Source organism: Jaculus jaculus, chromosome 4 (genome assembly GCF_020740685.1).
Source record: "Jaculus jaculus isolate mJacJac1 chromosome 4, mJacJac1.mat.Y.cur, whole genome shotgun sequence".
NCBI lineage: Eukaryota > Metazoa > Chordata > Mammalia > Rodentia > Dipodidae > Jaculus > Jaculus jaculus.
Window position 1 is genome coordinate 10,072,370 of NC_059105.1, and position 24,823 is coordinate 10,097,192.

At 45.1% G+C, this 24,823-nt stretch overlaps 1 non-coding gene across 1 annotated transcript; it reads left to right on the plus strand.

Moving 5' to 3' along the window:
- The first annotated feature begins 12,853 nt into the window (after window positions 1–12,853).
- Window positions 12,854–12,960, plus strand: LOC123460360. Its single transcript, XR_006636925.1, has one exon. It is a non-coding gene; the product is annotated as a U6 spliceosomal RNA (small nuclear RNA).
- The last annotated feature ends 11,863 nt before the right edge of the window (window positions 12,961–24,823 follow it).

The following is a 24,823-nucleotide window of genomic DNA, read 5'->3' on the forward strand; positions in this document are numbered from 1 at the left end:
AGGCGTGAGGTCTAAACTGGAGCTGCTGCCGAAGTGAAGAGAGTGGGGAGCTGCCTGGAGGAACAATGAATCCAAAGAAAGTTCTCTTTCTGCCCCAAATAGGCTAAATTATGAACTTGACTACTGTCTAAATGCTATGCATTATGGGTCTCTAAATTATTTGAGCCAACAAACCCCCTTTATTGTCTAAATTAGAGGTGTTTGTCACTAGCAAAAAGTCAATTAGTACAATAAATCTTATTTTCTCCATGCCAGAAATCCTCCTGTCTCAGCCGCTGGGATTACTGGCATGAGCTACCATGCCTGACAAAAACAAGCTTCTAGAACTTAGGGCTGTTGGTTGTTTGCTCATTAGTTATTTAGGACAAAAAGGTTTATTGGAAAAAAAAAAAAAGGTGGAAGAGCCCCCCGAATGTCAGAGCACACACACGCTTAGGATTTCAGCTAACAACCAGAGAAAGGAAAAGGTGAATGTTGCAGTCCGGTCCGCATTGCTGGTAGAAATCACCCAACCAAGAGCAGCTTCTGGGAAAAAGATTTATTTTGGCTTACAGACTCGAGGGGAAGCTCCCTGATGGCAGGAGAAAACGATGGCATGAGCAGAGGGTGGACATCACCCTCTGGCCAACATAAGGTGGACCATAGCAACAGAAGAGTGTGCCAAACACTGGCATGGGGAAACTGGTTATAACACCCATAAGCACACTCCCAATAATACACTGCCTCCAGGAGGCGTCAGTTCCCAAATCTCCATCAGCTGGGAACCTAGCATTTGGAACACCTGTTTATGGGGGACACCTGAATCAAACCACCACAGTGAAAGTTACCCTTTCTGAGTGAAAACTCAGAAAAGCTGGCAGGCAGGTCTGGAGAGAGATGGCTCAACAACTAAAGGCACTTGCTTGCAAAGGCTGATGGGACAGGTTCAATTCCCCAGTGTCCACATAAAGCCAGATGCACAGAGCGGTGCATGCATCTGGAGTATAGTTGCACTAATGATGTGCCCATTTCCCTCCCTCTCTTTCTCTCCTTGTAAATAAATAGTAAAACATATTAAAAAGTTAAAAGAGGGGGCTGGAGAGATGGCTTAGTGGTTAAGCGCTTGCCTGTGAAGCCTAAGGACCCCGGTTCGAGGCTCGGTTCCCCAGGTCCCACGTTAGCCAGATGCACAAGGGGTCGCACGCATCTGGAGTTCGTTTGCAGAGGCTGGAAGCCCTGGCGCACCCATTCCCTCTCTCTCCCTCTATCTGTCTTTCTCTCTGTGTCTGTCGCTCTCAAATAAATAAATAAAATTTTAAAAAAATTTAAAAAGAGGGCTGGAGAGATGGCTTAGCGGTTAAGCGCTTGCCTGTGAAGCCTAAGGACACTGGTTCGAGGCTCCATTCCCCAGGACCCACGTTAGCCAGATGCACAAGGGGGCGTACGCATCTGGAGTTCGTTTGCAGTGGCTGGAGGCCCTGGCGTGCCCATTCTCTCTCTCTCTCTCTCTCTCTCTCTCTCTCTCTCTGTCTGTCTTTCTCTCTCCGTTTGTCGCTCTCAAATAAATAAATGAATAAATATTTTTTTAAAAAAAGTTAAAAGAAAAGTGGGCAAGCTCCACAGTAAGAGTCTTAGAGCAACTATTGAAGCTTCCCAAATGGAAAGGTCTGCTTGGAATCGAGTTAGTTGAGACTGTAAGCCAAAGTAAACCCTTTTCTTACCCACAAGCTGCTCTTGATTGGGTGTTTTCTGCAAGCAAGGCAAACCTGACTGCAACACAGTGAAAACCATGCTTTGCCAAGTGTGAGGGACATAATCACGTTGAAATCCATCTGGGACAAGTTCCTAATATCTCCCACTGTATGTTAGTCAGGAATCATTGATTTCATTCACAATTCTTTGCCAAGAAAAGAGCCACTGAGCTTCGTGCAGGTTTTACGAGTGGGTTAAGTGTTTCTTGGTTGTTATGTATCATGACACAAACTTTTCACAGTTTTAGATCAGCCTCGTTCCTTGTCAATACACTCTGGAGACTAGAGACATAACGTTTGTTTCTTCATCCAGCTTCCTATAGTTGGAGAGACCTGTAACTAAGTCCTCCAGCAGGGAGAGGCAGGGGCATGAGGAGTTCAAGGTCATCTTCAGCTACATAGCAAGTTCAAGGCCAACCTGGGCTCCATGAGATGCTGTCTCAAACAAACAAGCAAAATGCTTTTTCATGCAGAAATAGAGAAAATTCACCCCTATGATTAGAAGGGAAGAGTGTCATGCAAAAAGGATGGAGAAGGTGGTTCTGTTTTGGCTCTGTGACACTTCACATGGGTACCGGAGAGTCTGGGCCTGCCGGCTTTGCAGTCAAGCACTTTGACAGCGGAGCCATCTCTCCAGCACTTATTTTTTATGTATTTAATGTTTTTGTTTTTGTTTGTCCAAGGTAGGGTCTGGCCCTAGTCCAGGCTGACCTGGAATTCACTATGTCGTCTCAGGGTGGCCTCAAACTCATGGCGATCCTCCTACTTCTGCCTCCCAAGTGCTGGGATTAAAGGCGTGGGACACCATACCTCGCATTATTTTATTTGGTTTTATTTCATTTTATTTTATTCCAGGTTTTGTTTTGTTTTGAGGCAGGGTCTCACCCCAGCCCAGGCTTACCTGAAACACACTGAAACTCAGGCTGGCCTGGAACCCATGTTAATCCTCCAACCTCAGCCTCCTGAATGCCGAGATTAAAGGCATGCACAATATGACCAGCCTATTTTTATTTTTTAAATATTTTATGTATGTATGTATTTATGTACTAGACAGAGAGAGAATGGGCACACCAGGGCCTCCAACCACTACAGACAAACTCCAGATGCATCATGCACCTCCTGGTACACTTTATGTGTGTACTGGGGAATAAAACTTAGGTCCTTTGGCTTTGCTGGTAAGTTCCTTAACCACTGAGCCATCTCTCCAGCCCTTATTTTTATTTTTAATATTTTATATTTATTTGGGAAAGAAAGGTAGAGAGGATGGGTATGCCAAGGTATCCAGCCACTGCAAATGAACTCCAAATGCATGCACCACTTTGTGTATCTGGCTTATGTAGGTCCTGGAGAATCAAATCTGGGTACTTTGGCTTTGCAAGCAAGCACCTTAACTGCTAAGCCATCTCTCCAGCCCCTTATTTTCCCTTTTCTTTTCTTTTTATTTATATAAGAGAGAGAGAGAGAGAGAGAGATACAGAAATAGGCAGGTAGAGAAAGATAGAGAGAAAATGGGCATGCCCAGGCCTCCAGCCATTGCAAATGAACTCCAGATGTGTGCACCCCCTTGTGCATCTGGCTTACGTGGGTCCTTGGGAGTCGAACCTGGGTCCTTTGGCTTTGCAGGTAAGTGCCTTAACCACTAAGCCATCTCTTCAGCCCCTTATTTTTATTTTTAATTGAAGTTGTTTTGCTTCTGACTTATAAAAATCTGCCCAAATTCCCAAGTGTGCAGTAGTCTGTTTGAGAGACAATATGAGCAAATTTGCATGGGGAAATAGGAGTTTTGGGGAAAAGGTAGGAATTTACTATTTCTTGTTAGGGAGTTCAGATTCTCTTTATGGGCTGAAATAGTCTTCAGGGGAAATCTCGCCAAGAAGGAAAGGGCAAACTACTAACCTAACCTCTCCTAGGCCCAGAGTCGGGCAGACGACTGAGAGCTGGTTCCAGGAGGATGCATGCTGCATTCCCACATGGGTGTGTTTGGGGACTGTGGCTGAGTGGCATTCTCCAGGGCATTCACAAAAGAGGCTGCATGCAGCATGTGACATTCTGTCAGTGGGACTCGTCAGACCTCTAGGCTCTTTTGGAAAGACACTGGAAGCAGTGCTGGCCTGGCTGAACCATGGAACCCCTTGGTGGTTAGGGGAGAGATCTTTGAGAGAGAAAACCAACTTCCAATATGTCTGAACAAGTAGAGCCACAGATAGATATTAATGGGAGATGTGACCTTATTTGAACCTTGGCCACAAAAGTGCAGGTTATCCTAATTAAAACACTTATAGTGCTATGACCTCAGCAGGTACCAGATACTGTGCAGCTGTCATTATGCTATATATATTATATATATTGTATATTATGTAGATTATGCCATAATTGGCCAGATGGATATTTTTTCTTCAGTATAATTGTGCTTTGTACATCTCATGACTAGACGACAGCAGAATGTACTTGGCCTTTAACTGCCTAGAGACTTGGATAATTAAACATAGCTTGTTTCTCAAAAGTCACGACATATATTGTTTTATTTGTTTCAGAAACGGTCTCATGAAGCCCAGGCCAGCCTCTCAGTGTCGGGAGTGCTGGGATTACACCATGTGCCACCAAGCCTGGTTTATTGTCTATACCTGAACGTTTCTCTCTCCTCAATAATTCACCTAAGTAAATACAATCAGTTCTGGGGGCTGGGGATATAGCTCAATTGGTAGAGTGATTGTCTGGCATGCAAGAAGCCATGAGTTCAGTCCCTAGCGCTGCATACAGCAGGCATGGGAGTATACGCCTGCAATTCCACTGCAGGGGAGAAGCAGGAGGGTCAGAACTTCAAGGGTTAATAACCTTCAGTAGATTAGTGACCATATCCTATTTATTTGCTTCAGAATTGTCCTTAGATAGAAACTTTCAGAATGTCTCCCAGGGATAGCCCACTTTCCAGAACCCCTCTCAATAAACTTGACTTGTTGGCCACCCCACCGCCCAAAGAAAAGAAAAGGAAGAAAAAGTCCTCTTGAATTAAATAAATATATGAGGGTTGGAGAGATGGCTTAGCGGTTAAGCGCTTGCCTGTGAAGCCTAAGGACCCCGGTTCGAGGCTCGGTTCCCCAGGTCCCACGTTAGCCAGATGCACAAGGGGGCACACGCATCTGGAGTTTGTTTGCAGAGGCTGGAAGCCCTGGCGTGCCCATTCTCTCTCTCTCCCTCTATCTGTCTTTCTCTCTCTGTCTGTCGCTCTCAAATAAATTTAATAAATAAATAAATAAATAAATAAATAAATAAATATATAAATTGGAAAATAAGCAGTATTAGCATATCTGAATCACACTGAATGAAAAATGGCCAAATAATAAATCAAACCTCTCCAGGTGTGGTGGCACACACCTTTAACCCCAGCACTCAGGATGCTGAGGTAGAGGGATCACTGTGAGTTCAAGGCCAGCCTGAGACTAATTCCAGGTCAGCCTGGGCTACAGTAAGATCCTACCTCGAGAAAAAAAAAATCAAACCTTATTAATACACACACACACACACACACACACACACACACACACATTGGGTAGGGGAGGTTTGAGACAGGGTTTCCCTTAGCCTTGGTTAGGCTAGGACTTTTTACATAGCTGAAGCTGGTCTTACTCTCCTGATCCTCCTGCCTCCACCTCCTAAATGCCAGATTACAAGGCATGCACCACCACGTATGGATAATTTTTAAATTAATTTTAAACATCTCTATTGTTGCAGTCAGGTTCGCATTGCTGGCAGAAATTATCCGACCAAAAGCAGCTTGTGGGAAAATAAAAAGGGTTATTTTGGCTTATAGACTCAAGGGGGAAGCTCCACGATGGCCAGGGAAAATGACAGCATGAGCAGAGGGTGGACATCACCCCCTGGCCAATATCAAATGGACAATAACAGCAGGAGAGTGTGCCAAACATTGGCAAGGGGACACTGTTTGTAACACCCATAAGCCCGCCCCCAACACTACACTGCCTCTAGGAGGTGTTAATTCTGAAATCTCCATCAGCTGGGAACCTAGCATTCAGAACACCTAAGTTTATGGGGAACACCTGAATCAAACCACTGCACCTATTAAATTATTACTTTGTTTTTTTTTTTAAATATTTTTTTTAATTTATTTATTTGAGAGCGACAGACACAGAGAGAAAGACAGATAGAGGGAGAGAGAGAGAATGGGCGCGCCAGGGCCTCCAGCCTCTGCAAACGAACTCCAGACGCGTGCGCCCCCTTGTGCATCTGGCTAACGTGGGACCTGGGGAACCGAGCCTCGAACCGGGGTCCTTAGGCTTCACAGGCAAGCGCCTAACCGCTAAGCCATCTCTCCAGCCCATTACTTTGTTTTTGATACAGGATCTTACTGTCTCAGATGGGCCTGGACCTCACTATGTAGTCTAGGCTGGCCTTGAACTCAGGGGGATCCTCCTGCCTCAGCCTTCTGAGTGCTGGGATTATAAGAGTGAGTCACCACACCCAACTAAATGGCTGAGGGGCTGGGAGAGGCTCAGCAGTCAAAGGTGCTGGCTTGCAGCCAGCCTGAATTCAGCTCTTGAGCCACCCACTAAAGCTAGATGACCATTCCTTTGCTGGAGCAAAAGACTTTGGCATGCCCATACACACACATCCACACAAATAAATTAATAATTTGAAAAATAATTACATTTAATACTTCAGGTGTGACATTTTCATATAGATCCCCTTAGATGACAAATTATTTATTTATTTAGGAGAGAGAGAGAGAGAAAGAGAGAAAGAGAGAGAGAATGTACACGCCAGGAACTCTAGCCACTGCTAACGAGCTGCAGACACATGCATCTGGCTTACATGGGTTCATGGGAGTCAAACCTGGGTCCTTAGACTTCACAGGCAAACATTTTAACTGCTAAGTCTTCTCTCCAGTCCCCCGTTGACAAATTCTAATTCTAAAAGCCATTTGGGCTTATTTGTTATAATTCAAGACTTTTTTTTTTATCTGATCACTGGTAGTAGTCAAAAATACTATTTTTCCTTAAAGGTTTGACAGATATGATCCCACAGAGATAAATAACTTCCTGCAGTGAAAAGGCTCACGGAACTTTCTCAACATCAGTGGCATTCCATATCCACTTGATAAAATGAGCACGAGTTATGCAAAGGGTTGTGTAGCTGAGTTCTTGCTGTGCTTTATAGAGAACAATCATGTTAGGCAGGGAAGATATCCAGACAGATTAAAAAATAAGATCCAAGTCTAGCAAAATCCAGGTGTCATTGCTTAGTGCTTTCTGTGCTAAGCTTGAGAATGTGTGAGGGAAAGAGGCAACTGCGCTGGGCACCGTGGTGCACAAACCCCTGGCACTGGGGACGTAGGGGAGGCTCTGGAGGCCAGCATTATCCTCAACTGTACTAGAGGCACAATTTATAAAGATGATCTTGTGCTCCCTCCAGTTTCTTGGTCCCACGGAGACTGGCTTAGGACGGTTGGACCCTGACAGTTTGCTGAGGAAGCAGGTCCCTTGCTCTGCCTTCCTGATCAAAGTGCCCCAGGAGCTCCAATCCCAGTATACCCTGCTCCCGAGGGTGCACAATGGGTGAGGAAAGGTAGGGAAACCAGAGGAGATAAGCTCCCCCTCGCGCTTCAGCCAAGCCACAGCTGAATCCACAGAGGAACTGGGGAGACGAGCAAAAGCTCTGCTTCCATGCTGAACTTGATAATCAGCACCACGGTGAAGGAGACAGACCCTGAGGACGCTCAACACCTACCAAAGAGGAGAGCCAGAGGCTCCTAAGAGCTTATCACTGAAGTAGACAAAAACTCACCCACCATGGCTCAGGGAATTTTGTGGAAGAGGGGGCAGAGTGATCGTAAGAGCCACAGATTGAGACATCACGCCCAGAGAGACATTCCTTCCCCCCAAAGTAACTGACTGCAGCTCCCACAAGGCGTAACCCACAACCCCATGGGAAATACCTGCAACCCCACTGAGGAGCGTCCCCAACAGAATGGGGGCAGGGACGAGGGAAAAGAGGGTACCAACACATGATGTATCATACAAAGCATCTTGTTAATAATAATAATAATAATGAGCATAAAAAAATCAAAAGGAAAGATCTTTTGCTGAGTCCCAGTGGAACTTCCTCTCCCCCAACAACTGAGAATTCAAGTCCCACAAACCCAATTAGAACCTCTGTGTAGCTGGGCAAAGAAAAAAAAAAAAAAAGAGCTATAATTCACTTGCTCAGCAGTAGTTACTGAACTTCCCCTATGTACCAGGCACTGTGATTTCTTGGCAGTGCCAATAGTAAGCAAAACAAACACAGTCTTTGTGACCTTAAACGCAGAAGAAGATAATGGCTGTACAGAGAGCCTAAGAACTGAGTCAAGAAGCATTCACACTGGAGAGCTGGGGAAGCTGCCGAGGAGGCATCACTTGTGGGCTCAGGGACTTGCTTGCTCCTTCCTCTCTCCCGCTGCCTCCAGTTTCACTAGGAAAAAAAAAAAAAAAGCAAGGCAATTTTGTGTATACAAAATGAGTCACGACTTTTAGCTAGAAGGGAATGAGGTTAAGAACCACTGTGAACTCCATTCAACCTGAAAAAGTAAGACTGTTATATAAGACTGCAGAAAAAAAAAAAAAAAAGCAGGGCCCAGTTTCTGCTGCCAGGACCAATGACAGCAAGGGCCCCAATGTCCTGACTACTGACTGTCATCACTGCCGTGGCTTCTTCAGGGCTGCTCTGATTTTGTTTTCTCTTGATGTGATGCGAGGCCTATAGAAACTCCTTTCTGACTGTCTTTGCAATTGGGGAGGCCCTATACTGAGCTGTGGAAAGTGCCCAGCTGCCAATTGATCTCACTGCCCTGTGGAAGGAAAGGCTTTGCCTTAATGCAAAATGTGTGTCCTCTCTCAGGTGGCAGCGTTTCGGTAGAGGCTCGCTCTTGTCTTCAACAACTAATGTAAAAGGCCTTTTCTCGCCTGGACTTGAATAGAATAGTGACTAGAGCAGGTACAACTACCCTAAGGAGCAGGCACATCGCAGAGCTACAAAGACTGAGCCAACACACTCCATTTCAGGGAGGCCTTTTCAGCTTTTTTGTCCTATTTATTCAACAGCCTGTTTGTTTCTTCCTGGGGAGGACGGAAAGTGAGTCCGCACTGACGGTCCTGTGGAAAGCGGGATGGCATTGCTTGTGCAAGCCATTACACAGATAAATCCAATACACTTGGTTTGACATTTACCACTCCACTTGGTGGTACAGAAATTACCTAGAAAAGTCCAAAGGCATGTACGCATGTGCTACGAATTAGCAACTGAACTCGCACTCTTTCTGTTCCCCATAACGAGAGGCTGAGATGGTCTGTGAGACCAACAAGGCTCAGGTCACCCAGCCTGGTGGTGACAGAATCTTTTTTAAAAAAAATATATATATATATTTTTATTTATTTTATACAGAGAAAGAGGCAGAGAGAGAGAGAGAATGGGCACGCCAGGGCCTTCAGCCACTGTAAATGCACTCCAGATGCATGCACCCTTGTGCATCTGGCTTATGTGGGTCCTGGAGAATCAAACCGGGATCTTTTGGCTTTGCAGGCAAATTCCCTAACTGCTAAGACAGCTCTCCATCCCCGCTGACAGAATCTTCAGGAAGATCATCTGCACGGAAATCCCAGCCAGCGCCATTTTCCAGGATGACAGCATCTTGCCTCCCATGGCATTTCCCCTCAAGCGCCAACACATTTTCTGGCCATACTAAAGAAACTCACATTTGTGTAACAGAAGATGATGGTGAAAATCATTTGGACGTTTAGTGATTGTTGCCGAGAATCGTGCTGCTGCCGTTGATCTGCAAAGGGTTACTGGATGGTGGCGAATGGAGGCTCCATGTGGGGCAGCCTGCCTGTCATGTTCGCCTCATTGTTCTTGGAGGTTGCCAGGTAGATTAGCCTCGTTGTTAAGATTGTTAGGAATAAGGGCTGGAGAGATGGCTCAGCCGTTAAGGCGCTTGCCTGCAAAGCCTGACGACTTGGGATTGATTCCCCAGTACCCACTTAAAGCCGGAAACACAAAGTGGTGCATTCATCTGGAGTTGGCCAGAGGCCCTGGCACACCCATTCACATCCTCTCCCTCTCCCTCTCTCATCTTGCAAATAAATAACTGAAAATTGCTGGGGATAGTTTTCCCTTTTCCTTGGTAATGAGTAAGTTTGCAAGTGCCAATATATTAAATAACATGCTTATTTTGCCTATATTTGGAAAGTAAGAAGAAATAATTTTTAAAACTTATGCCTAGTAAAAGACATTGTTGCATGGTTTAAAAAAAAAAAAAAAGAGATGTGCTGGGGCGATTACTCAGTGGCTAAAGGCACTTCTTGCAAAGCCTGATGGCTCCGGCTCAATTCCCAGTACCCACATAAAAAGCCACATGCGCAAAGTGGCACGTGGGTCCAGAGTTGGTAGTGCCAAAAGACTCTGGTGTGCTCATTCTCTCTCTCTCTCAAATAAATAAATATTCAAAACCAACATAAAACAGAATTACCAGCTGGATATGGTGGTGTATGTCTGTTACCCAACATTTGAGAGGTAGAGGAAGTTCAAGGCCAGCCTGGGCCAAATAAGACCCTTAAAAAAATTGTCTTTTAAAAAAAAACGAATGGATGAATAAATAAACAACAACTAACAATGGAATTTAGGGCTTGGGAGGTGAGGCTGAGGCAGGAGGAATGGTGAAGGCTGAGCTAAGTTTAAGGCAAGCCCTGGTCTACAAAACAAGACCTTGTTTCAACAAAAACCAAAACAGGCTAGAATTAGCAATGGCTCAGCCTAGTTGTTAATAATAAAAATAAGTAAATCCACTAGAAAAGGCTTAAGGCCTCTTCCTTGACTGTTATTTTATCAGGAGGGTGGCGGTGTAAGGTCTTTTATAGCCCAGGCTGGTCTCAGACTCTCTATATAACCAAAGCCGGCCTCTAAATCTTCATCCTCTTGCCTCTGTGTCTCACGTGCTGGACGACAGGCTGCCACCACCACACCCACTGAGTTTGCTTCTCCACCTAGGGAAAGTTCCCTCCGTCTTCAAATGAATGTGCCCTGCAGCCTAAGTTCTCCTGGAAGCCAGCTGCACATGAGCTACCAGAAGAAGGGCGTGGAGTGAGATGCCAGAGCCCCGCCCACAAGCTCTCTGCCACTTTGGCAGGTGGGTTTGGAGAGCTGGATGGAATTTTTCTCTGTCTCACCAGGTGCAGTCTGTGGCCATGCCCAGAGAACACAATCCCAAAACAAACCAACAAAACAAAAACCCAGACACACGTGCGTGCGTGCGTGCGTGCGTGCATGCGTGTGTGTTCTGATGCTGCCCGTCAGGACAGGAATAGGTAAGAGTTCCCTGCCAGAGGACCACTTGTGAGCACGAACAACTTCCTGTGACTGAACCTCATCCAAGGACAGAAAGGAGTTGACTCTTGGACACGGAAAAAGAGAAGACACTCCCTCGAGTCACCACATGTCATTCACATGTATGTCTGGAGCGTCTCTGCGGAGACAGGGAGGAAAGGGCAGGACCGAGAGGACCTACGTGTGCAATTTCTCTGAAACCTGAGAGAGCACGGGTGACTCAGAGACAGGCTGTTCTGGTTTGATCCCCACAGTGCCAACTCAGCCACCCACTGGCCCCAGGTATTGGGCAGATTGTCTTGAACGTCCTGTGCCTCAACTGTTTGTTTTTGATTTTCATTTTGTATTCTGCAACTTTATTAAATTTCTTTGCTACTTACAACACGATTTTTTATTTTGTTTTATTTTGTAAACTATTTATTTGACAGACAGAGAGAGAATGGGCATGACAGGCCCTCCTGTCACTGCAAATGAACTCTAGACACATGCAATACTGCAAATCTGGCACTATATGGGGACTGGGGAATTGAACCCAGATCATCAGGCCTTGTAAACAAATGCCTTTAACTAAGCCATCTGGCCAGTCCATTTTTTTGTTTTATAGGTGTTTTCTACATGTAGAATAGTGTTTTTTCATTAATAAGATCATTTTACTTTTATTCTTTTCAATTTGAGTACTTGCTTTTAATTTTATTTATTTATTGCAAAGCAAAGAAAGAGAAAGAAGGGTGCACCAGAACTTCCAGCCACTGCAAGTGAACTCCAGGTGCAAATGCCACTTTGTGCATCTGGCTTCACTTGAGTGCTAGAGAATCAAATCCAGGACGCAAGGCTTTGCAAGCAAGCACCTTCAATTGCTGAGTCATCTCTTCAGCTGCAACAGGCTAGTATAAGTGACATGGAGCCCTTACATTTATTCCTGGTGAGTAAGTATTAAACAGTGATTACAACAAAGCCTTTACCCTTTTAGAAAAGTTTCATTTATTTATCTAGGGTGAGAGAGGGGGAAGAGAGAGTGAGAATGGGCGTACCAGGGGCTCTTGTCACTGCAAATGAACATACCACTTTATGCATCTGGCTTTACATGAAGAAACCCATGTAAAGCCAGATGCACAAAGTGGCACATGCATCTAGAGTTCATTTGCAGTGGCAGGAGGCCATGGGAGGCCCATTATTCTCCCCCCTCTCTCTCTGCCCCCTTCTCTCTCTTTGTGAATAAATAAATAAAAATATTTTTAAGGCTATTTATTTTTTTAGAGCAGTTAGATTAGAGAAAGGTGTGGATTCCTCACGTGTTTAGGCTCCGCCCCTGTCAACTGTACTGACTGGAGTAGGACAGTTGTTATCATAGATGACACACATTGACAAGTCACCAGCTCCCTAAGATTCCATGACAGTTTACATAACAGCCCCTCACGTATGATTCTCTTAGACAGTTGTGTGATGACATGGACGCACCATCATGGTAGGATTGGGAATTTTATCACTGTCCTAAACATCTCTGCTTTCCTTCCCCTTGAAGAGACCAGGTCTTTGTGTACCCATAGCTTTACTTTTTCTAGAACATCCTGTCGTTGGAATGCTCCAGTGATTTCACCTTTTCAGATGTCTTCTTTCACTTAGCAAAACACATTTAAGTTTCTTCCATGTCTCAGCTCTTTTCTTTTAAGCATTAAATAATGTTCCAATCTCTGGGTGTGCCACAATTTCTTCACTCAAGTCCACTTCATTTAAAAAATATTTTTCTTGTGCTCGCTTCGGCAGTACATATACTAAAATTGGAACGATACAGAGAAGATTAGCATGGCCCCTGCGCAAGGATGACATGCAAATTCGTGAAAAAAAATATTTTTCTTAACAAAGACAAATAAAAAAAATGTTTTTCTTAAGCCAGGCGTGGTGGCACATGCCTTTAATCCCAGCACTCGGGAGGTAGAGGTAGGAGGATCATTGTGAGTTTGAGGCCACCCTGAGACCCCATAGTGAATTCCAGGTCAGCATGGGCTAGAGTGAGACCCTACCTCGAAAAACAAAAACAAAACAAAACAAAAAATGTTTTTCTTGCCAGGCATGGTGGTGCATGTCTTTAATCTCAGCACTTGGGAGGTAGAGGTAGGAGGATCGCTGTGAGTTTGAGGTCAACCAGAGACTACATAGTGAATGCCAGGTTAGCCTGAGCTAGAGTGAGACCCTACCTTGAAAAACCAAAGTATATATACATACATATTTTAAAGTTTTTTTTGTCATTTATTCTTATTTATTTATTAGAGACACAGAGAGTGAGACTGAGTGTGCCAGGGCCTCCAGCCACTGCAAACGAACTCCAGATGCATGTGCCACCATGTGCATCTGACTTATGTGGGACCTGGAGAATTGGACCTGGGTCTTTAGGCTTCACAGGCAAGCACCTTGACTGCTAAGCCATCTCTCCAGCCCTAAAACAAATACTTTTATTATGGGCTGGAGAGATGGCTTAGCAGTTAAGCGCTTGCCTTTGAAGCCTAAAGACCCCAGTTCAATGCTCAATTCCCCAGGACCCATGTTAGCCAGGTGCACAAGGGGGTGCACACATCTGGAGTTCGTTTGCAGTGGCTGGAGGCCCTGGCATGCCCATTCCCTCTCTCACACACTCTCTCTGCCTCTTTCTCTCTTTGTCGCTCTCAAATAAATAAATTTAAAAAACAAATAAATAATACTTTTATTTTATTATTTATTTTCAAGGAGAGAGGGAGGGAGGGAGGGGAGAGAATATGTGGATATGGGCATGCCAGTGCTTCCAGCCACTGCAAACACACTCCAGATGCATGTGCCACTCTGCTTCTGGCTTTACATGAATACTGAGGAATTTAAGCCAGGCTGTCAAGTTTTGCAAGCAAGCACCTTTAACTGCTGAACCACCTCTCCAGCCTCACTTTATTTTTTATTGAACACAGGACCTTGGTAACTAATGATAAGTAATTAGGAACAAGATGGGAAATGAGGAGGGAACCTGAAGTTTAAGAAAACTTGAGGCTTGGGCTCAAAAAGAACAGAAAATAGAAAGATTTCCCGGGTTGTTGCTGAGCCATGAGGAGAATGACTTCCTCTTCAAGTGTCCTCTTCCCTTCCTTTCATTCTCCCCTCTGTTCACACAGGCGTTTGCCGGCTTCATTGGGGTGTTCATATGTTTTGTGCCAAAGGCCTGAGGGATGGAGAAAGGGCCGTAGGTGGTCCAGGTCACTTGAGTGTCTGGGCTTCAGTGTGAAATGACAAGGCTAGGGAGAAGATGTGGGTGGCATGGGACACCTGAGCTCTGCCAGCTCAGGATGCTGACCCCAGTCTTTAATTCTTTGAGGTCTGCTTGTACCTAGTGGCTTGAAAGAAAGCCGTCCTTGAAGAGGGTTGGCGGAGCACTTTGCATATTCATTTGTTTTTGCTCTGTGGTCCATGTTTTGTTTTTCCCCTCCATTTATTTATACCTCTTTTTTGCTTTATTTTGTTTTTACAGTGTCTCGTGTGTCCCGAGCTGTCCTCGAATTTGCTGTGTAGCCAAGGACGATCTTAAGTGCCTGATCCCCTTCCTCTGCCTGCCACACGCCGTCATTCTAGGTATGTCCGCCACACCTGGCTTACGCAGTGGCGGGGCTCGAACCCGGGCGTCGTGCATGCCAGGCAAGCACTCTACCAACCGCGCCAACATCCAGCCCTGGTTTTCGTCTTATGAGCCAGCGTCTTGCTGGGAAGCCCAAGCGGTCCTGGCAGTCGTAGTAGTCCTCCTGCCTCAGCCTCTGGCGGGCTGCTTATCCTTTCTTCTCTGTCACGTTGACTTAACGGAGTTCCAGCAGCTTGGGAGCATGACAAACTTCAAAATTCCTCTCAAGGGCCTGGAGGATGACGCAGCAGTTAAAGGCGCTTGTGTGCAAAGCCCGACAGCCTGAGTTCGGTTCCCTGGTGCCCACATAAAGCCAGATGCACAAAGTGGAGCACATGTCTGGAGTTAGTTTGCGACAGCAAGACACCCTGTTGCGCCCATTCTCTCTCTCTCTCTCTCCTTGCAAATATAAATTTTTTAAAAAGATTCTTTTAAGATCCTTAAAATATACCTTGATTGTAGAAAATATGTTCAAATTAGGCTTTGCTTCTGAATTGGTAAAGGGGTTTGTGACGGTTTCTGCCAAGGCTATCATTTTCAATTTTGCCATGTTCCAGACTCAGTTTCCCTGGAAGGACATTCATACAAATCTTTTGAGTCAGGCTCCCTCCTTTACTCTGGTTTTCTAATAGCAGTACAATGATGCATTTTTTTCTAAAAGAGAATTTACATGAGGTAGTATCATCACAATTTGACCCATAATACACAATTATGAAGTACTCAACCAAAATTAGATGTGGATTTAGGAGCAGATCCTGAATATATTGCTCCAAATATTTCATCTGGTTTATTAAAATGTCCCATCTAGATCATCAATTATCTTAAGATCTGCCTTTTACCTCCTTTTATTATTTTGTGTGTGTGTGTGTGTAGACCAGAGATCAACATCAGGTGTCTTCCTCAATTGCCCTCCATCATTTTTTTACATTTTTTTTAATTTATTTATTTATTTATTTATTTATTTATTTATTTATTTAATTTATTTGAGATAGAAGGGGAGAGAGCGAGAATGGGTGCACCAGGGCCTTTAGCCACTGCAGACAAACTCCAGACACATGTGCCACCTTGTGCATCTGGCTTATGTGGGACCTGGAGCATCGAACCTGGGTCCTTAGGCTTTGCAGGCATGAGCCTTAACTGCTAAGCCATCTCTCCAGCCCTCCATCTTATCTTTTGAAACAGGGTCTCGCACTAAACTTGGAGCTCACTAACTGATGCAGCTAGACTACCTGGCCAGCAAGCCTGAAGGATCCCCTGTCTCTACTTATACGTCCAGCTTTTTATATGTGTGCTGGGGATCTGAACTCAGGTCCTCAGGCTTGTACAACAGGCACTTTGCTGACTGAGCCATCTCTCAGACGTGGTGGCGCACACCTTTAATCCCAGCACTTGAGATGCAGAGGTAGGAGGATCGCCGTGAGTTCAAGGCCACTCTGAAAGTACAAAATGAATTCCAGGTCAGCCTGGGCTAGAGCGAGACCCTACCTCAAAAAAAACCAAATAAATTAATTAATTAAATAAGAAAGAAAAAGGCAGAGAGAGAGCAAGGAAGGGAGGGAGAATGGGCGCACCAGAGCCTCTAGCCACTGTAAATTAACTTCAAATGCATGCATCACCTTGTGCATCTCACTTACCTGGGTACTGGGGAATCAAACCTGGGTCCTTAGGCTTTTCAGGCAAGTGCCTTAACCACTAGGCAATCTTTCCAATCCCTCTCAAAGCCCTTTTATTAGTTTATTTTTTTAGTTACAATATTTTATTTATTCTTTGAAATTTTTATACATAATACATAATGTATTTTATTCTTTTTAATGTATTTTACTTAAGCAACTTTTTTTTTATTCTCAAAGCCCTTTTGAAGAGAAGTTTCAGGTTCAGGTTCATCTAAATCCTGAGTAGGAAGTCCTGAGAGCATGTTGGCACTAGCTGAAACTGATTTCTTGCACTGACCACTGGCAAAATCTTAAGTAGCACAGAAATGTAAATGACACGCTGGCATATATTATTGAGTCTTTAAACACTGGTGTCATGGTAATAATGAATGTTTCATGTGTTTATAACTACTCAGTGGGAAAAGTTTTTTAAACTTCAGCTCTGCCCGCACTGATTGCATTAATAGTTAATCAGGACTCATGTCAGTTTACCAGCTGTCGGCCCTTTACCTCAGGGTCTCTGATCTGATGGACCTGACGTACCAGCTGCATTCTCCTATTTCAGTAGACATCACTTGCTGTTCTTAATTCCTGCAGCTCCCCCGCTCCCTCTCCAAGTGGGCTAGCATTTTTAGGTTCCTTTGAAGTGACCTTTTGAAAGATTTTCTCTGAGGAAGCCCTGGGGAGCTGGCACCGCTTTCTCGGGATGCTGGCATGTACGTGGAATTAACGTTGAAACCATGCTTACTTCAGCACACATTATTTCTTAAATAAACAGCGATAACCGTGTAGATCCTTCTTTACAAATTCTACACGCTTTTTCTTGACATATCTAAAAATGATTTTACACCTTTAAAAAAATGATGCTTTCACTCGCCTTTGATTGTTTAAAAAATCATTAAACTATGTTAACCAGGTTTTTACTTTCTATTAGCCAGGGAGGAGAGCCAAAGGGCTTTGGGCTTCACCCTTTAATCTATTTTAGGATCATATTACCTAGCAAGGAGAACCGACTATTTCTAGCATAAAACATCCCAGCTGTTGGACTGCCCCGAGCCAGAACACAGGACAGTTAGAACCACAAGTCCAATTGAACTGACAGGGAGAGATTTGAGGACAAGTGAAGGACTGTTTATGGAAGGCTGTCCCCTTTTGAATCAGATAAACCTACTCTTTGTTCAAAGAAGCCTGGCAAAACTTGATTCTAACACGGTGGGGTGACTGCCTTTCTGGGCCTATACAAAACACACACACACACCCCAAACAAAAAAATAGTGCATTGCAGAATCAAGCTTTCTACAGGAAAGCTGCAACATCAGTGCTATATGGTGACTTTGTGTCCATGCTGCTAATGCTGCTGCTGTGAGGAGGGAAAATGAATGACTTCCTCTGCTCCCCTCTGTTCTCCCTTCAGGACCAGTGAGGTGCAGGGTAGGGCAGCATGAGGAGCTGCTGGTCACAGAGCTGCCCAGGCAGTGCTTGTCACCATGATGACCAGGCCGCAGCGACTGCTGTCCAACAAGATTAACCACGCCAGCCAGGCGCAGCTCGTCTTTCCCTTCATGGCCGAGCAGGTGGGAATTTCACTTCGGCTTACCAACCCACTATTAAAGTTGACTTAGCTCAGGAAAGAGGCACCTTGTGATCTTTATATTTTAACTTTTTCCAAAGCAGTTTCACATGAACTTATATTGTTCTGGGGTTACAACCATGCACAGCAAGCACTTTCCCCCATGGAGCCATCTGCCCAGCCCCCACTTTATTCATTCATTCATTCATTCATTCATTTAGAGACAGGGTCACACTCTGTAGCTCACGCTGGCATGCACCACTATGCCCGGCTGCTTTTGCCTTTAACAGATGTTTTCACAGCCTAGTATGGTGGCATACAATTATAATCCCAGAACTAAGGAGGGTTGCTATGAGTTTCAGGCTACCCTAGGCTGGATAGTATATTTCAAACAGGGCCAAGGTCAAAAGCCGGATGTGGTGGCTTTTGCCTGCAATTCTAACATTGAGAAAATGGAGGCAGAAGGATCATGAGTTCAAAGTCACCGTTGGCTACATAGTGAGTTCGAAATCGGCCTGAAATACATGGGGGAGACCTATTTAAAACAACTAGCAAGTAAACAAACGAAAGTGTGACCAGAGACCTGCAGGATTCCCTGTCTGTGTGCTGCCTGCATTGTTGGAGCGTGGTTCAGCGTTTGCCGATTGCGAGCTTATGACTCACGTGCTTCATGGAAACGAAGCTTCCATGGGAAACTAGAGCAACCAGGTGGGGCGACCCACCCCAGAATCCAGCTGGCGGGTCATCTCCCCTGCTGCCCAGCTGCAAGACTTATATATGGCCACTGCTCTGGCACCCCAACGAGCTTTTTTTTTCTTCCTTCCTCTTCCTCCTCTTCTTCTCCTTCTTCCTCCTCCTTTTCCTTCCTCATCCTCTTCTCCTTCTTTTCTTCTCCCCCTCCTGTTTATTTATTTATTTTTTTGCCAAACAGAACCACCCCTCAGGAGCTCGTCTGCCCCCCTGCCCCATAGCAGTGAGTCACTGATCTGACCCCCAACACCTGGTTCTGCGGCTCTCCAGTCACATGCCTGGCTCTCAGGGGAAGCATGAGGCACTTGCAAGTCTAGGCAGGTTTGTTTCTGATTTTGCTTGAGGAGTGTTTGTGTCAGAGGCCTGAGGACCTGGCCCCAGCCCTGCCTCCACCACTGTGCCGTCCTGGAGGCGTTGGAGCAGTGGAGGAGTCCTGCGGCCTGCCTTGACACCTCCGCCTCTCCCCCGCGGGGACGCGCAGCCCGGCACTGTCAGAGTTCACCTCTCCTGACGGGCAGCTGAGGGAGAACATATGTGTCCTGTGCTGTGGGAGTCTCAGGTTTTCTATTCATTAGGAAGTAAATCAGAGCACGAATAAATTTACTAACCTCTTAGAAATCTTAGTTTCAAAAGCACATGTGGGCTGAAGAGATGGCTTAGCGGTTAAGGTGCTTGCCTGCAAAGCCAAAGGACCCAGGTTCAACTCCCCAGGACCCACGTAAGCCAGATGTACAAGGTGGTGCATGCATCTGAAGTTCATTTGCAGTGGCTGGAGGTCTGGTGTGCCCATTCTTTCTCTCTCTCTGCCTATTTCTGTATCTCTCTCTCAAATAAATACATGAAAATATTTTTTTAAAAAAAGCACATGCCCAGGGAGATGGCTCAGTGGTTAAAGGTGCTGACTGCAAAGCCTTCTGGGCCAGATTCCTTTGCAGCTGTTCGAGACCCTGGTGCATCCATTCTCCTGTTCGCTCTTGCTCACTCATTTGCTCTCTCTCCCTTTTAAATATTTTTTTTCAAAACACAGGATCTTGCTCTAGTTTAGGCTGACCTGGAACTCATGATCCTCCTGCCTCAAAGCCTCTTGAATGCTGAGATTAAAGTACACACCACCATACCCAGGTTTTTTTGTTTGTTTGTTTGCTGGAGGTTTTTGTTTGTTTCTTTCATTGATTTCTCTTAGAGGGGTTGTTTAGGGTAAGAGGGGACCTTTTTCCCCACCCCAGGATACCCTAGTACTGATTTTTTTTTTCTAAGAAATTCCAAGTGCAATTGGTGACAGGCATCTGGCATATAATAAAGTGTTTCAATTGATTACACAGAGGTCTTTTGTTTTTATTTAGCTGCAGATTCATGATTAAAAACAGGGATGTTGTCAACAAAACTAACATCACTAGTGGAAGATGGCACTTTACTCAACTAACCTAGGAAAATTGGGAATAAACAAATCATATTCCTTCTAATTTGTCAATTATGAAAGATAATTATTTCTGCTTAAAATACATATCTCCATTATAACTATCAATGTGAAGATGCAAAAATATTAAAGAGATGAAAATCAAGTACCATAGAAAATGAAATTATTATAGTTGACAGACTTTAATCATCTGTAACGAATCCAAGAAAGTGTAGTTCAAGGACTCATGAAGAGTTGTCAATAAATATTGTATCATTCTCGACCATAATGCGAAATATTCAAGTGAAAGCACATGGAGGTCCCTCGTTTGTCTGTCTCTCTGCCTAGACGGGATCTCATGGAGCCCAGGCTGGCCTCAAATCTTCTATGTAGCCAAGGATGACCTTGGACTGTTGATCCTCCTACATCTACTGCCTCCTCCTGCTCTCTCTACTTCCTAAGTGCTGAGGTTGGAGGCGTGCACCCCCACATCCAAGGTAGGCAGTGCTTCATTCATTCTAGGCAAGCATTCTACCAGCCCAGCTACTTCCTCGGCACTTGCTTTTTTTTGAGATGGTGTCTCATGTCACTCAGGCTGGCCTCATACCTGCTATGTAGGCAAGGCCAGCTTTGAACTCCTGATCCTTTTGCCTCTACCAAACAAGTTCTGGGATTACAGGTGAGCATCACCATGCTTTGCCTTCTCGCTCTCTTTTTCTCCCATATATTGGCAAAAATGTATGAGTTTGGCAATATGCAATGCTGGCAAGACTAGAGAAAACAAGAATTTTATACATAGCTAGTGGGGGTGAAAGAAAGTCATTTCACAATCTAAAAAAATTAGAGTTGCATTTATCTGCTCAAGAAATCTCAGGTCTTAGCATGCGCTATACATAGGTACTAGCACATGTAGGAAAAGACATGTGTTCAAAGTTCTTCTTTCTGCCTTGCTCAACAGAGCAATGACGAGAAACCACCCATGAGTGATGGGGGAATGACTGGGTTAACTGCTGTGTCTCTGCAGAACAAAATATGATGGAAAGTGGAAGTGATGGTGCATCCCTCTGATCCCAGCACTCAGGAGGCTGAGACTGGAAGATTTCAAGTTCAAGGCCAGCTTAGGTTCAAAGTTAGTTTTGGCTACATATTGAGACCCTGTCTCAAAAAATATATATATTAAGCATTAAAATGAATACGTGGTACATCATGAATTAACCTTCATTATGTTACATGAAAGAAGTTAGTCACAAGGGACCACATATTACATGATTCCATTTATGTGAAATGTTCAAAGGAGCAATCTGTAAAAACATAATTAATGTACCTTAGAGTTTGCTTTGGGCAAAGAGTTGGGAACACAGTGAGAAGTTGGGAAATGATGGATCAGGGGCTCAAGGGTTCCTTTGGGGGTAATTAAAATATAATAAAATTGATTGTGGTGCTGCATGGCTGCATAACTCTGAATGTAACGAAGGTCGTTGAACTCGAGACCCTGGAGGGGATGAATGTGAGTTACGGCGTGTGAGCTGTGCCCCAACACAGCTGCTGTTAAAATGAGAATGCGGATCTCCTCTCCATACGATGCAGGAAGGTCCCTAGGTATAATAAATAAGAGTACAAAGTACTGAGCAGCCAACGTGTTATGAAATCTTTTAAGTAGGAAAGAGAGAAATTAAAAATGTACCTCCGGCTGGAGAGATGGCTTAGCAATTAAGTTGCTTGTCTTCAAAGCCAAAGGACCAAGGTTCCATTCCCCAGTACCCATGTAAAGCCAGATGCACAGGGTGGTACATGAATCTGGAGTTGGTTTGCAATGATTAGAGGTCCTAACATGCTCATTCTCTTCCCCCTCCCCCCTCCCTCTCCTCTCAACTAAATAAATAGGATGTGAGGGCAATCTGGCTGCGATATCTGCCACCACATTGATCGCCAGGGTTGATTCAGCTGCGGTCCTCTTCCTGACCGCTCCATGTGCGCCCCTCCCAAAGCTGCATGCTCAGAAGATAACGACGTTCCCCCGTAGCAGATAACCTGTCTTCATTCAGGGGTGTGCAGGTAGCTACACTCCCCTGCTAGGACCTCCAAACAAGCTCTCAAATAAATGAGTGAAATAGATTTTAAAATGAATCCTCTTTTCTTGTACCTAAAGAAATGCTTGGAAGTAGGACATGCAGAAAGATAATGCAGATCCTTACCTGGCACGGAAGCTATAAGCAGCCAAGTACCCAGGTGCTGTTGTATTTCTTGGCTGTGGATGTCAACTTGAGATGACTGGCTTAGGCAGCATACATTGATCGCTTATTTTGGTATTGGGACAGCTCATTTACATTCCCCAGACATATAATAAGTTCTATTTGCAGGTTGATAGCTTGGCCAAATTACCCCACTATTGCATCCGTGTGTTCTAATAGCAACAGGGTAAGGACGGGGCAAGTCCCAGCCAGGAGAAACCTGCTGGCTGGACGGAGGAGGTGGCTTCGTGGAGCATGTGTCCCCAAGCTCCAGTGAGGATGTGGCTCACTTCCATTCTGACACCAGAAGCCCCCGCAGCTGAGCTCCCTGGCACCCTGGGGGAGCCACCCGCATGCCCGCTGCTGGGCCTGGAGAAGGAGATGCAGGCAGGTGACCCAGGGAGCGAGTCACCTGCGGACACTTTGCTCTGGAGAGGAAGCAGCGACGGTGGAGCTCTGCTTGCCACGCACACTTGGAAGAAAGTTAATGGTTCACAGACTTCAAATATTAATAAAGCCTCAGCTTTTCCACCCAAGCCTCACCCACCTCCACGTTGAAGGCAGATCAAAACCTGGCAGTGCGCCCTGCCCCGGGGACTGGCTGGTGGGAGGCGCAGCGCTGCCCGGGACAGGCGGGCGAAGGCGGGACTCTAGAGACGCAGGGTGGCGGTTCTTGACCGGCGTCCCCATTTCAGTGTCTCCCTGGTGGGCATCCTGTGGGATTCTCTGTCTTCAAAAACACGGGCACCAATGTCAAAGCAGGTCACGGCTTTTAGACCATAAAGAGCACATTGTTCAGTCAGCGTACTCCGTTAGGATCACGGAAAGGCAAACTCAAACAAAATCTGTAATAAAAATGGTGGAAACCTCTAAAGTAGGGATGAAGAATGGACAGGAAGTCCATTTTCTTTTTCTTAGGACAAATCATAACAGTAACATCATCCTTTATTAAAAGAAATACGTGAGTGCCAACATGCTCTTTATAAAACCAGTTCTCACAGAAAAGTCACTGTACCTCACTTAACTCCCTGGGAGATGAAGACAAAGTCACCGTTGTATTTATTTATTTATTCATTCATTCTATTTTATACAAGCTATACCACAGGGTCGGAGAAAAATGTAGCATTCTTAGCTTCGGGAACGTGAGCCCTGATTCCTACTTTCAGGTCCCAGCATCCAACTCACCCGGCTGCTTCGTGTTGCCCACAGCTTATTCTGCTCTGCAGAATACTGCACGGCCAGACATTCACTCCAGGCAGTATTGACATAGAACAATATTAAATGAGGGCTGGAGGATGGTTTAGCGGTTAAGGCATTTGTCTGAAAGCCAGAGGATCCTGTTTCGGTTCTCCAGGACCCACATAAGCCAGATGCACAGGAGACATATGTGTCTGGAGTTGGTTTGCGATGGCTGGTTTGAAATCTCTCTCTCTGCCTTTCTCTGTCTCAAATAAATAAATAATAAAATATATTTTTTTTAAAAAAAAGAAAAATAATAGCTGGCCTTTAATCCTAGCACTCAGGAGGCAGAGGTAGGAGGATCACCATGAGTTCAAGGCCACCCTGAGACTAAATAGTGAATTCCAGGTCAGCCTGAGCTAGAGTAAGATCCTACCTCAAAAAAATATATATTAAATGAACAAAGAACATTGTAAAACAGAACCACCATACATTGTTAACTTCCATAAACATCGACAACATACCATGATCATAATTCCCTTGCACCACCCTCTTTTTTCTCCCTTCCAAATCTCCCTCCAGTGAGATTCTTTCTTCTTTCCAACTATTCCCTCTTCTATTTTGATGTCATCATTTGTTTTTAAATTTTTTATTTATTTATTTGAGAGCAACAGACACAGAGAGAAAGACAGATAGAGGGAGAGAGAGAGAATGGGCGCGCCAGGGCTTCCAGCCTCTGCAAACGAACTCCAGATGTGTGCGCCCCCTTGTGCATCTGGCTAACGTGGGACCTGGGGAACCGAGCCTCGAACCAGGGTCGTTAGGCTTCACAGGCAAGCGCTTAACCGCTAAGCCATTGCTCCAGCCCAATGTCATCATTTTTTCTTCCTCTGTGCAGGTCTGTGTAGGTAGCCTCAGCCACCGTGAGACCATGAATATCAAGACCACTGTGGTTCTGGAAGACAGTACTGTGAGCATTCCTTCTCTTCGTTGATTCTTGCCTTCTTCCTGCCGCCACTTCCACAATGGTCTCTGAGCCTTAGAAGGAGCGATAGAGATGTCTTACTCAGTGCTGCACACTCCACTGCCACTTGTTTTCAGCACTTTGGTAAGTTTTGAATCACCTCAGTGGTTGCCACCATCTAAGAAGAGAAGCTTCTCTGATCAAAAGTGAGGGCTGGGCTGGAGAGATGGCTCAGTGGCTAAAGCGCTTGCCTGCAAAACCTAGGGACACTGATTCAATTCCCCTGTACCCATGTAAAGCCACATGCACAGTGGCACATGCATCTGGGGTTCGTTGGCAGCAGCT